Below are 12,076 nucleotides of genomic sequence, written 5' to 3'. Positions count from 1 at the left end.
TTCCGGTTCAGAGTCTCTCAAAGGGATGCAGACAAGTCAGGGCTGCAATCCTTTGACAGCCCAAATGGGGAGGCATCGATTTCCACCAGGGATCCCTGTTGGCTATGGGCTGGAGTCTTCGTTCCTTGCCACATGGGCCTCTCCATAGGCGGAGTGCTTGACTGTCCTCACAACGTGACAGCTGTCTTCTCCCAAGTGAGTGATCTGAAGGAATCCCAAGGAAGGAAGCCACATTCATTTATAACCTAATCTTAGAAGTGATACATCATTACTTCTGCTTTTCTGTTGGTCACCCAGACAAACCATGCTACAATGTGGGAGGGGAGAACACAAGGTGAATACTAGGAGGTAAGGATCTTTGGGGGGCCATCTTGGAAGCTGGCTATCTCAGGTCCCGAGCAGAGTTGCAACTTGGATTCACCTGGAATGTAGGTTAAAGTATACCTCCTCTAAAAGCCATTGTCTATTACTGGGAAGAAACTATATCTTAGTCTACTAGTGACCATGCAGACAGACCACCAGGGGCAAATAGAAAGTTACTGACATTTCTCTGCCAGTTACATAACCTCTTGGCAACCTGAGTCTACTAAGTATACTAAGAAACAACAGTTCAACTCAGTCACACTTTTTATGGGTACCAAGGTCCAAATTTAATTTCAAAAGTATGTATGATCTATAGTATAGCCCTGAGAAGGGTAAAATATATAATGAAGTAATATAAAACAGTATGCTGTCACAAAAAGTTAGGTGATTACTAATCCTATGCATTTAGGAATAAAGTTTTAAAACTTGGCTATGAAAAAGATGAAAAATGAGATTTTTTGGCAATAAGCTGAATAATTGAATTGAATTTTTATGATATCAGTAGGAATCAATGACTGCTTTTAGCTTTCTGTTTTGGGTGTAAGTTAAGTCACTTTGAATACTTCTGGTAGTAAATTGCCAGGTAGAGATACAATCATTAAAAAGTACTATGTAACATTCTTGGCTTTTTGTAAAAGAAATTTCAGATAGTTTTCAATTTAGGAAAGTCTTCTAAAGGGCTTCATATAAATTAGCTTCTTGAAACTCACAAACTATAAGGTACCTGGCCCAGGCAAAGCAAATACAGAATGGTTGGATATAAATAGCTTTACTGAACTTACATGCACAAATAAATAAATAAACAGCCAATTTTAAACCTGATAGGATTTTTAATCATTCAGTAACTTAGCCATCTGGTTAGGTCAGGATCTATCTGCAGGCTAGAAAGGCTGTTTTAAAAGGCAGAGTAGTGGCAATAAATGACTTGTTCCCTTATCTAACCATCTAGGTTATCTGTGCTTACATCTACCCTCAGCCCTAGGCAAGGTATGCCCTAGATGCTCTACCCTTCAGGGGAAGGAGGGAATTATTACAGGTCAAGAGTGTCATTTCTGCCTGAGGAGGAAAAGGAGCCTGGGTGGTATTGGGGTGCTGACTTTATTTTAGCAGTGGTTCTCCAACTTGGCTGCATAATAGAATCAGAGTCTCTGGGGTGAGACTCAGGTGCCAAACCTTTATTAAGCTCCCCAGGTGATTTCAGTGTGCAGCCAAAGCTGAAAATCTTTGGTTTGGGACAAAGAGTCTCATTGAAGTGCCCATCAGAATCACCTGGAGAGCATGTTAAAGTTACAGAAGGCTAGGTCCCAGCCTCAGAGTTTCTGATTCAGTAGGTCTGGGGAGGGACCCAATAATTTGCATTTTTAACAGGTTTCCAGATGAAGCTGATGTTGCTGTCGTACACTTTGAGAACCAATCTTAGAAGAGTTTGACTCTTATTATATACTGGAATTCAGCTGTGACTGGGGCGTAAGGGGAGGAATGAAAATTGGCAGAAGGAAAGGACAGATACCACTAGCTCCCCTCTTCTCAAAGGTAAAGTGAACTGGGATCTACCGCTGCATTGCTCATCCCCTATTTTCTTAGCCTTTATTTTATAGATTGAGAAAATAAAGGCTCTTCAAGGGTCATGTGAACGGCCCAAAGCTGGTTACACCAGAGTTAACCACCCCGTTTTATCTGGTCTCTTTGCACTTTCAGGTCAACCTCTTAACTGCCTCTGAAGCGCGACTCCACTTAGCCCTCGTCATTAACCTTTGTCTCCTCCCCCGCCCCGCCCCCAGCGTCCTGACGGCGTTGCGTGGACAACGTGCACCTACGTTCAAAGCACGCAAAGAACGGTCCTCGGAGGCCATCGCGTGCTGCGCAGGCGCAAGCGGCAAGGCGCTGGAGCGGCGGTCATGGAGCCCGTCAACCCGGTGGTAAGGACCACCAGCCTGGCCTCTCGGCCTGTGCTCCGTGCAGAGGGAGCGCGGTCCTGGGCTCATGGCAGTGGAGCTCCGTACACCCTTTTTTTTTTCCCTCCTGGCTCTTTACAGACTTTCAGGAGCCCTCTCCCTTAGGGGCTCCTCTGTCCTCCTCCTCCGTGTTAGAGGAAGTAGATGAGGGCCAGTAGCTCAGCCGGAAGTTGGACCAGGCCCCCCGCCAGAAAAACAAGCGCCCCTCTTCTTCTTCTTACTCCTCATCGAACTGAGGTCCTCTAGAGTGAGGATTTGAGAAGGTGGTTAGAGACGGAACGGAACTTAAGCCTCCCAGTTTAGTGTGTTTAGAATTACTGAGTTCAGTTGTACTCTAATTGTAGTTCTTAATTTTAGTATGACCACTGTTGAGTCTAAGCTATATTATTTAACCGAAATAACAGGTAATGTGATACTTTAGGTTACCCCACCACATATTTTTAGAGTTCTCCCGCACCCCTCCATTTCCCCATCCTTAAACATCTTAATGTTTAAGTGTACAGTTGGAATTGATAAACCCAGACGTTGCTTTGTTACCGTTAAGGAGTACGTAAACCTCGCATGAGAACTGACAGGCTAAATGGTCTTGTGAGACCCTCTATCAATCCTAAAAATTGATTTAAAGAAAAAAAGTCAAGAAATCACGTTTATTTTCAGTTCATTTCAACAGACTTCACATTTGGTGAAAGGCAATGTGCTTGTCCTGATCTGTGTTGTTTTATGGGTTCCATCTGTACATACGAAGGATAAAATGGTTCATTTCTGAAGACAAGTTATTCTTTTAATGTGTATCCTTTTTCTGATAATGTATTTTAATATATGTGAAATAATTATGCTTGAATGTAAGCTTACCGTATATACCATTTTATTTGATGGTGAAACTCCAACGAGTGTGTGTGTGTTTTGTTTTACATAGGGAAGAGGTTAAGGTGGATTTCCTGGGCTATGCATAGTGGACTATACATATACTAATGAAGATAACAGGGAAAGAATATAAAGTCTAGCTGTAGTCCTAGAAGAGAAAGTATGTTCAATTCCTACTTTGCTTTTGAAAAATTATGTTCTAATGGGTTATTTTTGATGGCTGCTGTTACATTCTGAGGGTAGATCTTAAAAGATGTTTTTATCCCTTAGGAGTTTTTACCTCTAGCTTTAAGTGTGATCACACTAGCTGGGCCTAACACTGACACATCAGTTAAGCACGGCTTTATCAGGGTAGCCTGTTTTAGAAGAAGGAACTAATCTAGGGCACTTAATCTTATTGACTATGCTTGTGAATAATGTATTATTTAAATATTACTGATTGGCTTTTTCATAGGCTCACTCTGGGTCTTTAGAAGGAATAAGTTTGATACCTAACTAGTCTTCGCATGAATAGGAGTACTTAGAATATTTACTGAGTAGTATGAAAAAGCAGTCCTAGAATGACAGAATTTTCAATTTGGCCTGATTAAGCAATTTGAAATAAGAGCAATTCAACTAAATTCCTATTTTGTTATTTCTTATCAGTAGAACTTCCACTAGGTCAGTATTGTCAGTACACTTAGCATTGCCATTCTTTTTTTGCATTTTTAAATTTTATTTAATTTTATTTGATCTTTTTTGGTGGTGCTGCGTGGCTTGCGGGATCTTAGTCCCCACACCAGGGATTGAACCCAGGCAGTGAAAGCGCCGAGTCCTAACCACTGGACTGCCAGGGAATTTCCTAGCATTGCCATTTTGGACTAGGGTGGGAGTGGAGCACAGTTTACATAGATTTGAAGGACTCAGTTTATTTCACAGGGCTGTTTTTCTATTGATATTGACCAGTTTTTAATCTGGTAAAGATCCGCTTTTAGGATGTTGCTTAGTCTCTGCAGTATGCAGATTGTGGAAGGGTAAGGTTTGTTTATGTCCTCCTTAGTTTCTCTTAGGAAATCCTTTTTGGTGCAGTTGTACTTTTACTTGACCATGGTTCAGAATATCTTTTTGGACTCTGTATGTTGGAAGCGGGACAGAATTTGGTGACTCTATTGTAGATGCTCGCCCCAAATTTATGGCTTGGAATTTATTTACATTTATGGAAGTAATATAGCAAACTCTAAAAAAGCTCTCTGGGTCCCTCTGAGAAAAAGGTAAATTGAAAACAAAAGGTTCATTTCCACCTGTCTTAAATTAATTTCCTTTTTAAAAAGGAGTGTGGAGGTTAAATACTGACACAAAAGCCAAGGATCCTAAAAGTAACCATACGTCTTGATGAGATTATTATCTCATATTTTCTTGTAGTATTGTGATTCAGCCCTATAGATAAGCTGAGACTGTGGGTCTGAAGTTAACCAATTTATGGAAAGCTAAGACTGTATTGGGAATAGGATGCACAGAGTGAAAATCCTTATGGTGGCTTTTCTTCAAATATAAGATTAGAAAGTGTATACTGCATGTTTTTTAAGGCTGGATACACTCAAACTTGAGAATGTAAAACTTTAACAATTGCTTTTATGTAGCCTAAACTCTACAGATCTGTAATTGAAGATGTAATTGAAGGAGTGCGGGATCTGTTTGCTGAAGAAGGTATAGAGGAACAAGTCTTAAAAGACTTGAAGCAGGTTTGTAGACAGTAGAAGTTTCTCTCTTGTTTTTCAGCTTAAAAAAATGGATAAATTAAATTCATACCCCTTAATTATAGTTTAATAATTACCCATTTATTGTGCCTTCAGCTGACAATTTAAAAGTAAAAAATATGAGTAAATATCCTAATTTTTTTTTTTTTAGAGCAAACATTTTGTTTTTCTCTGCAGCTCTGGGAAACAAAGGTTTTGCAGTCTAAAGCAACAGAAGACTTCTTCAGAAATGGTGTCCATTTGCCTTTGTTCACCCTTCAGTTGCCACACAGCTTGCACCAAACATTGCAATCATCAACAGGTTGGATATAGTTAGTAAATTAGTACTATATGCAGAATAAATTCTCATTTGGTGGTGGTTTGGCATTAGGGTAATGTTCTTAAGGGGAGAGGACTTGGACTTCAAAATCATTGCTATTAAAAGAACACAGGATAAGTCATCACTGCCATGTAATTATTGACAAAAAAATTAGGTTATTTAAACTATTTTTAAAACTATTATAGTCCACAAAGGTGACAAAGCCTTACTTCAAAGGAACAAATTATATAGTTTGTGGGCTATTGGAAATACCCTTTGTTTATCTCAGAGGATTTGATTGGCTCTAGTAAAGGAGTAATCCAGCCAGTTGGTGAAGAAGCAGAGGGAAAGATGGGTGCTTGCAAGCTTGTGCATTCTTTCTCTTTCTCTTGCTATCTGTATGTATTGTAATTCTGTAATTGAAATGGAAGCAAAATGGAGTATAAACAGGAATATGGAGGTTATTCAAGCTACTTCACAGTTTTGGATATAAAATGATGGCTAGAAATGGACCATATGCGTATTGTCTTTAATCTTGGACTTAAATCTAGACCTCTGCTTTTAAGGGAAATATTTGTCCATATTATGTCTATCAATTTAAACTGGAAAAGACTAACTGCTAAAAGATAAAACAATACTATTATATCTTTCTAGCCTTTATTTCTTTTTTTCTCCTCTGATTCTTACAATCCTTATGCTATCCTGATGTGTGTGTGTGTATACATCTACATGTTGATGTACAGAGACACAGGCACATAGGGATGCACTGACAGACACAGAGGCGCACACCAACAGACATATCCAGACTCGGGACACACCCAGATAGAGACGTGTGCAGATACAGACAGACACACACAAGTAGATTTTATTGGATTTAGCCGAAATTCAATAGATGAATGTCTGCAAGAGGTAAGGGTAGATTTTGGATTAGATTGTCAGTAAAAACTAGATTGTTCATGGCATACTTGGGAAAATTCACATGAAAATCTTGTGGGTCAAGGTGAGGGGAAGATATCGATAGTAAGGAGGCTACTACCTCGTCTGTTACAAAATGAGAGAATTTAAATATGACAGCAATTATAACGTATAAAAATGAAAATAACAATGAGTGTTGAGTTACCAAACACAACTTATATAATGCTGTGCTTAAAATGTGTAACGTTGCTCTTTAAGAGTTAGCCATGGCTGTTTTAATTATTAAGTTGACACATTGAATTACATCAATTGTTCGGTTTTTGGCTATGTTTCATTTTTAACTTTACTGTTTTATTAGGGCATCCCTTTTATTTCTCTATTTAAATAACATTCTTTTAATTTTTTTCTTCATTAGAGAACTTTAAAGATTTTTTCCTTAGGAGTGGCTTGGAGGGTGGTGAATGTGGAGTAGTAAAATACTTGATTGTCTTTTATGAAAAGCATGGTTCTTAAGAAAAGACTAGCTGGAACACTATTGTAATACTTGATTTTGCCTCAAGATGGTAATATTAACAGTGATTTAAATCACAAAATAGTCTTGCAACTAATATATCTAGCTGACTTTCACTCAGCACTTCTTTCTTTCTAATTCTGTCTTAGAGGTTAGAATAATTGAAATAATTCCATTTAAACAAGACAGTTTTTCTTCTTATTCTTTTCTACATCATTCATGATGAAGTGAAGAGGAAGCACATGTATCCTGTAAAACTGCGTTATAGGCCTTTTTCCTATCCCTCTTCATTTCTAGGTACTCTGCAATAAGATTCTTGAAGTAAACAGCCTCATAAAATTGAAGTACTTTTTAATTATATCATCTTGTTGTATGCTTCTAAAAGCCTGATTAAGATAGCCTAAACATACGCTACAACCTTTCTATCTCTTGATAACAAGTTCAAATTAAATCTACAGTGGAATTAAGTCCTTTGCCTTTGTCTTCTCCACTGTTAAAATTTGTTTGCCCTGTTGTATTTTCTTTGACTCTATTATCCATTTGTTTAGTCATTTGCCATATCTTCAGTTGTCAACTTTTTTTTTTTTGGTCTCAGGACCTCTTTACACTTAAAAATTGAGAACCTCAAAATGCTTCCTTTTATGTGGGTTGTTAGTATCTATTTACCATATTAGAAATTAAAGCTGAGAAATTTTTAAAATGTTCATTTATTAATTTAAAAAATGATTGTATGTTAATATATATTTGTTAAAAATAACTCTTTTCCAGAATAAAAAAATATTTAGTGAGAAGACTGGTATTGTTTTACTTTTCTGCAATTCTTGTTAATGTCTGGCTTAATACAAGACAGCTGGATTCTCATATCTATTTCTAAATTTAATCTGTTGTGATATGTAGTTTTGGCAGGAGAAAATCTAATCTTCCACAGATAGATAATTGGAAAAGGAAGAGTGTTTTAATAGCTTTTTCAGGTAATTTGGTACTATGCTAAAACTCAACACGTGCTAGTTTCTGAGAGGTTAGCTGCAAAGTGTAATCTGAAACCATATCAATGGACTTTTTGTGATGGTAAAGTTCACTGGTATATCTTGCATTTTGAATGACTGTCTAACCCCTGTGTAATTTTGTAACATACGTGGGTGACGTGGAAAATATTGGTTCACTGAGTTATACATTTGACACATTGTTCATTGTACAGGATAAAAAATCATATTAATATCTCCACATATCTCACAGAAAAGTGTTTAAGTATTGGAAAGTGATGAAGCTTACTGTAGTGGATATAGTTTTAAAATTCTAATTTTTGCTTGAAAGCTTGAATTTTATCATTGCCAAACAAATACTGTCAGTTTGTTTTCCTTGAGGTGATGGGCACACTTAGTTCATTATCAAAAGATTGCCAAATACCCAAGTCTGATGAACCATAGTTTCTGTCAGTTTTTCTTTCAGGTAAAATAGTGTTTCTTGAAAAAAGAAATTAGCTAGGTCAGCTCCCAACTTAAACAATAGCACCATTGGATTTCCTCATACTTTCCTGTACTTCTGTATGCTACAGAAATGCTTTATATGTTCTTCCTATTTCCTCACACAGAATATTAAAAGCAAGTATACTTGAGGGTTGACATTTAGTAAAAATAATTCTTTATGGTTACATTAAGGAATTTCTTAAGTGAAACAGTTTTGTTGTTGCTGGTTTTATTTGTTTATTTTTAAACTGTGAGTAAATAGCAATGGAGAATAAATACAATGAGCACTAGTAAGGTTTGGTGCTTACAAGCTTAATTCATGTGAAGATGCCTTCAGTTTTATTTATCACGGCTTTGTGCTATCAGTGCAAATGTCAGCACCACCCCCTGCCTTAAAATATTTAGTGAAAAATTAAAAAGGCATATATTGTTTTGATATTATAAAAATAGTTTTGACCTTATGAACACCCTGAAAGTATCTTAGGGACCCCCAGGGGTTTGTACACTAAACTTTGAGAACTGCTGTTCTATTCTTATATTCTATTATATATAATTTATAATCCACTTTTAAAAAATACTTAATTTTTTAGAACATCTTTAGGTTCACAGCAAATTTGAGAGAGGGTACAGAGATTTCCCATATACTCCTTGCTCTCACTCATGCATAGCCTCTCCAGTTAACATACCCCACCAGAGTGGTACATTTGTTACAGTTGATGAACCTGCATTGACACATCGTAAACACCCAAAGACCATAGTTTACATTGTCACTTTTGGTGTTGTACGTTCTGTGGGGTTGGGCAAGTTTATAATGACTTGACTCCATTGTAATAGTTTCATACAGAGTATTTCCATTGCCCAAAATATCTTCTGTGCTCCTCTGCATCTGTTCCCCTCACACCAGTCCCTGGCAACCACTGATCTTTTTACTGTCTCCATAGTTTTGCCTTTTCTAGAATGTCATGTAGTTGTAACACTATAGTATACAGCCTTTTCAGGTTGGCTTCTTTCAGTTAGTAATATGATATTTATATTTGGCTGCGTTGGATCTTCGTTGCTGCACCCGGGTTTTCTCTAGTTGCGGTGAGCGGGGGCTACTCTTCGTTGCGGTGCACGGGCTTCTCATTGCGGTGGCTTCTCCCGCTTCAGAGCACAGGCTCTAGGCACACAGGCTTCAGCAGTTGTGGCATGGTGGGCTCAGCAATTGTGGCTTGTGGGCTCCAGAGCGCAGACTCAGTAGTTCTGGCGCACGGGCCCAGTTGCTCCGTGGCATGTGGGATTCTCCCGGACCAGGGCTTGAACTCGTGTCCCCTGCATTGGCAGACGGATTCTTAACCATTGTGCCACCAGGGAAGTTCAGTAATATGATTTTAAGTTTCTTCCATGTCTTTTCATGGCTTGATAGCTCCTTTCTCTTCAGCACTGAATAATATTCCATTGTCCGGAGGTACCACAGTTTATATATCCATTCGCCTACTGAGGGATGATATCATGGTTGCTGCCAGGTTTTGGCAATTATGAATAAAAGTGCTGTAAACATTTGTGTGCAGGTTTTTGTGAAGAAATAAGTTTTCAGCTCCTTTGGGCAAATACCAAGAAGTGTGATTGCTGGATCATATGGTAAGAGTATGTTTAGCTTGGTAAGAAACTGTCAAACTGTCTTCCAAAGTGGCTGAACCATTTTACATTCCCCAGCAATGAATGAGAGTCTGTTGCTCCGCATACTTGCCAGCATATTGCTGTTATCAGTGTTCTGAATTTTGTCCATTCCAGTAGGGGTGTAGTGGTATCTCGTTTTAATTTACATTTCCCCAATGACATATGATATGGAGCATCTTTTATATTTTTCATATGCTTATTTGCCATATATATATCTTCTTTGGTGAAGTGTCTATTTAGGTCTTTGGCCCATTTTTTAATTGGTTTGTTTGCTTATTGTTAAGTTTTGAGAGTTCTTTGTGTTTTTTTTTTTGTAAATTTGCCTTTTATTTATCTTTTTTTTTTACTTTTTTTTTAACATCTTTATTGGAGTATAATTGCTTTACAGTGGTGTGTTAGTCTCTGCTGTAGAACAAAGTGAATCAGCTATACGAACACATATATCCCCATATACCCTCCCTCTTGAGTCTCCCTCCCACCCTCCCTATCCCACTCCTCTAGGTGGACACAAAGCACCGAGCTGATCCCCCTGTGCTATGCGGCTGCTTCCCACTAGCTATCTGTTTTATATCTGGTACTGTATATATGTCCATGCCACTCTCTCACTTCGTCCCAGCTTACCCTTCCCCCTCCCCGTGTCCTCAAGTCCATTCTCTACGTCTGCATCTTTATTCCTGTCCTGTCCCTAGATTCTTCAGAACCATTTTTTTTTTAGATTCCGTATATATGTGTTAGCATATGGTATTTGTTTTTCTCTTTCTGACTTACTTCACTCTGTGTGACAGACTCTGTGTCCATCCACCTCACAACAAATAACTGTTTAATTTCTTTTGATGGCTGAGTAACATTCCATTGTATATATGTGCCACATCTTCTTCGTCCATTCATCTGTCAGTGGGCACGTAGGTTGCTTTCATGTGCTGGATATTGTAAATAGTGTTGCAATGAACATTGTGTTACATGACTCTTTTTGAATTATGGTTTTCTCAGGGCATATGCCCAGTAGTGGGATTGCAGGGTCATATGGTAGTTCTATTTTTAGGTTTTAAGGAACCTCCATACTGTTCTCTATAGTGGCTGTATCAATTTACATTCCCACCAACAGTGCAAGAGGGTTCCCTTTTCTCCACACCTTCTCCAGCATTTCTTGTTTGTAGATTTTTTGATGGTGGCCATTCGGACCAGTGTGAGGTGATACCTCATTGTAGTTTTGATTTGTATTTCTCTAATGATTAATGGTGTTGAGCATCCTTTCATGTGTTTATTGGCAATCTGTATGTCTTTGTTGGAGAAATGTCGATTTAGGTCTTCTGCCCATTTTTGAATTGGGTTGTTTTTGATATTGAGCTGCATGAGCTGCTTGTATATTTTGGAGATTAATCCTTTGTCAGTTGCTTTGCAAATATTTTCTCCCATTCTGAGGATTATCTTTTCATCTTGTTTACGGTTCCCTTTGCTGTGCAAAAGCTTTTAAGTTTCATTAGGTCCCATTGCTTATTTTTGTTTTTATTTCCATTTCTCTAGCAGGTGGGTCAAAAAGGATCTTGCTGTGATTTATGTCATAGGTTGTTCTGCCTATGTTTTTCTTTAAGAGTTTTACAGTGTCTGGCTGTACATTTAGGTCTTTAATCCATTTTGAGTTTATTTTTGTGTATGGTGTTAGGAAGTGTTCTAATTTCATTCTTTTACATGTAGCTGTCCAGTTTTCCCAGCACCACTTATTGAAGAGGCTGTCTTTTCTCCATTGTATATTCTTGCCTCCTTTATCAAAGATAAGGTGACCATATGTGCATGGGTTTATCTCTGGGCTTTCTATCCTGTTCCGTTGATCTATATTTCTCTTTTTGTGCCAGCACCATACTGTCTTGATTACTGTAGCTTTGTAGTATAGTCTGAAGTCCAGGAGCCTGATCCCTCCAGCTCCATTTTTCTTTCTCATGATTGCTTTGGCTATTCGGGGTCTTTTGTGTTTCCATACAAATTGTAAAATTTTTTGTTCTACCTCTGTGAAAAATGCCATTGGTAATTTGATAGGGATTGCATTGAATCTGCAGATTGCTTTGAGTAGTATAGTCATTTTCACAATGTTGATTCTTCCAATTCAGGAGCATGGTATATGTCTCCATCTGCTTGTGTCATCTTTAATTTCTTTCATCAGTGTCTTATAGTTTTCTGCATACAGGTTTTTTGTCTTCTTAGGTAGGTTTATTCCTAGATATTTTATTCTTTTTGTTGCAGTGGTAAATGGGAGTGTTTCCTTAATTTCCCTTTCAGATTTTTCATCATTAGTGTATAGGAATTCAAGAGAT

The 12,076-nt window shown here is 37.9% G+C and overlaps 1 protein-coding gene across 2 annotated transcripts in view; it reads left to right on the top strand.

The window, feature by feature from the left end:
* Positions 1–12,076, top strand: part of GTF2A1L (general transcription factor IIA subunit 1 like) — a 60,721-nt gene continuing 48,645 nt past the window's right edge. Inside the window, exons 1-6 of one of the 2 annotated variants that reach the window (XM_060169024.1) lie at positions 1–195; positions 1,732–1,896; positions 2,145–2,282; positions 3,235–3,342; positions 4,802–4,903; positions 5,096–5,219. The gene's annotated coding sequence lies outside the window, so the exon portion shown is untranslated. Of the gene's footprint in view, positions 196–1,731; positions 1,897–2,144; positions 2,283–3,234; positions 3,343–4,625; positions 4,904–5,095; positions 5,220–12,076 lie in introns of those variants that run through there. The other variant, XM_060169025.1, reaches the window with a different exon arrangement.

The sequence above is a fragment of the Lagenorhynchus albirostris genome, chromosome 13 (genome assembly GCF_949774975.1).
Source record: "Lagenorhynchus albirostris chromosome 13, mLagAlb1.1, whole genome shotgun sequence".
Taxonomy (NCBI): Eukaryota; Metazoa; Chordata; class Mammalia; order Artiodactyla; family Delphinidae; genus Lagenorhynchus; species Lagenorhynchus albirostris.
Note: the sequence above shows the minus strand (reverse complement) of the source record. Positions and strands in the feature narration are given on the sequence as shown.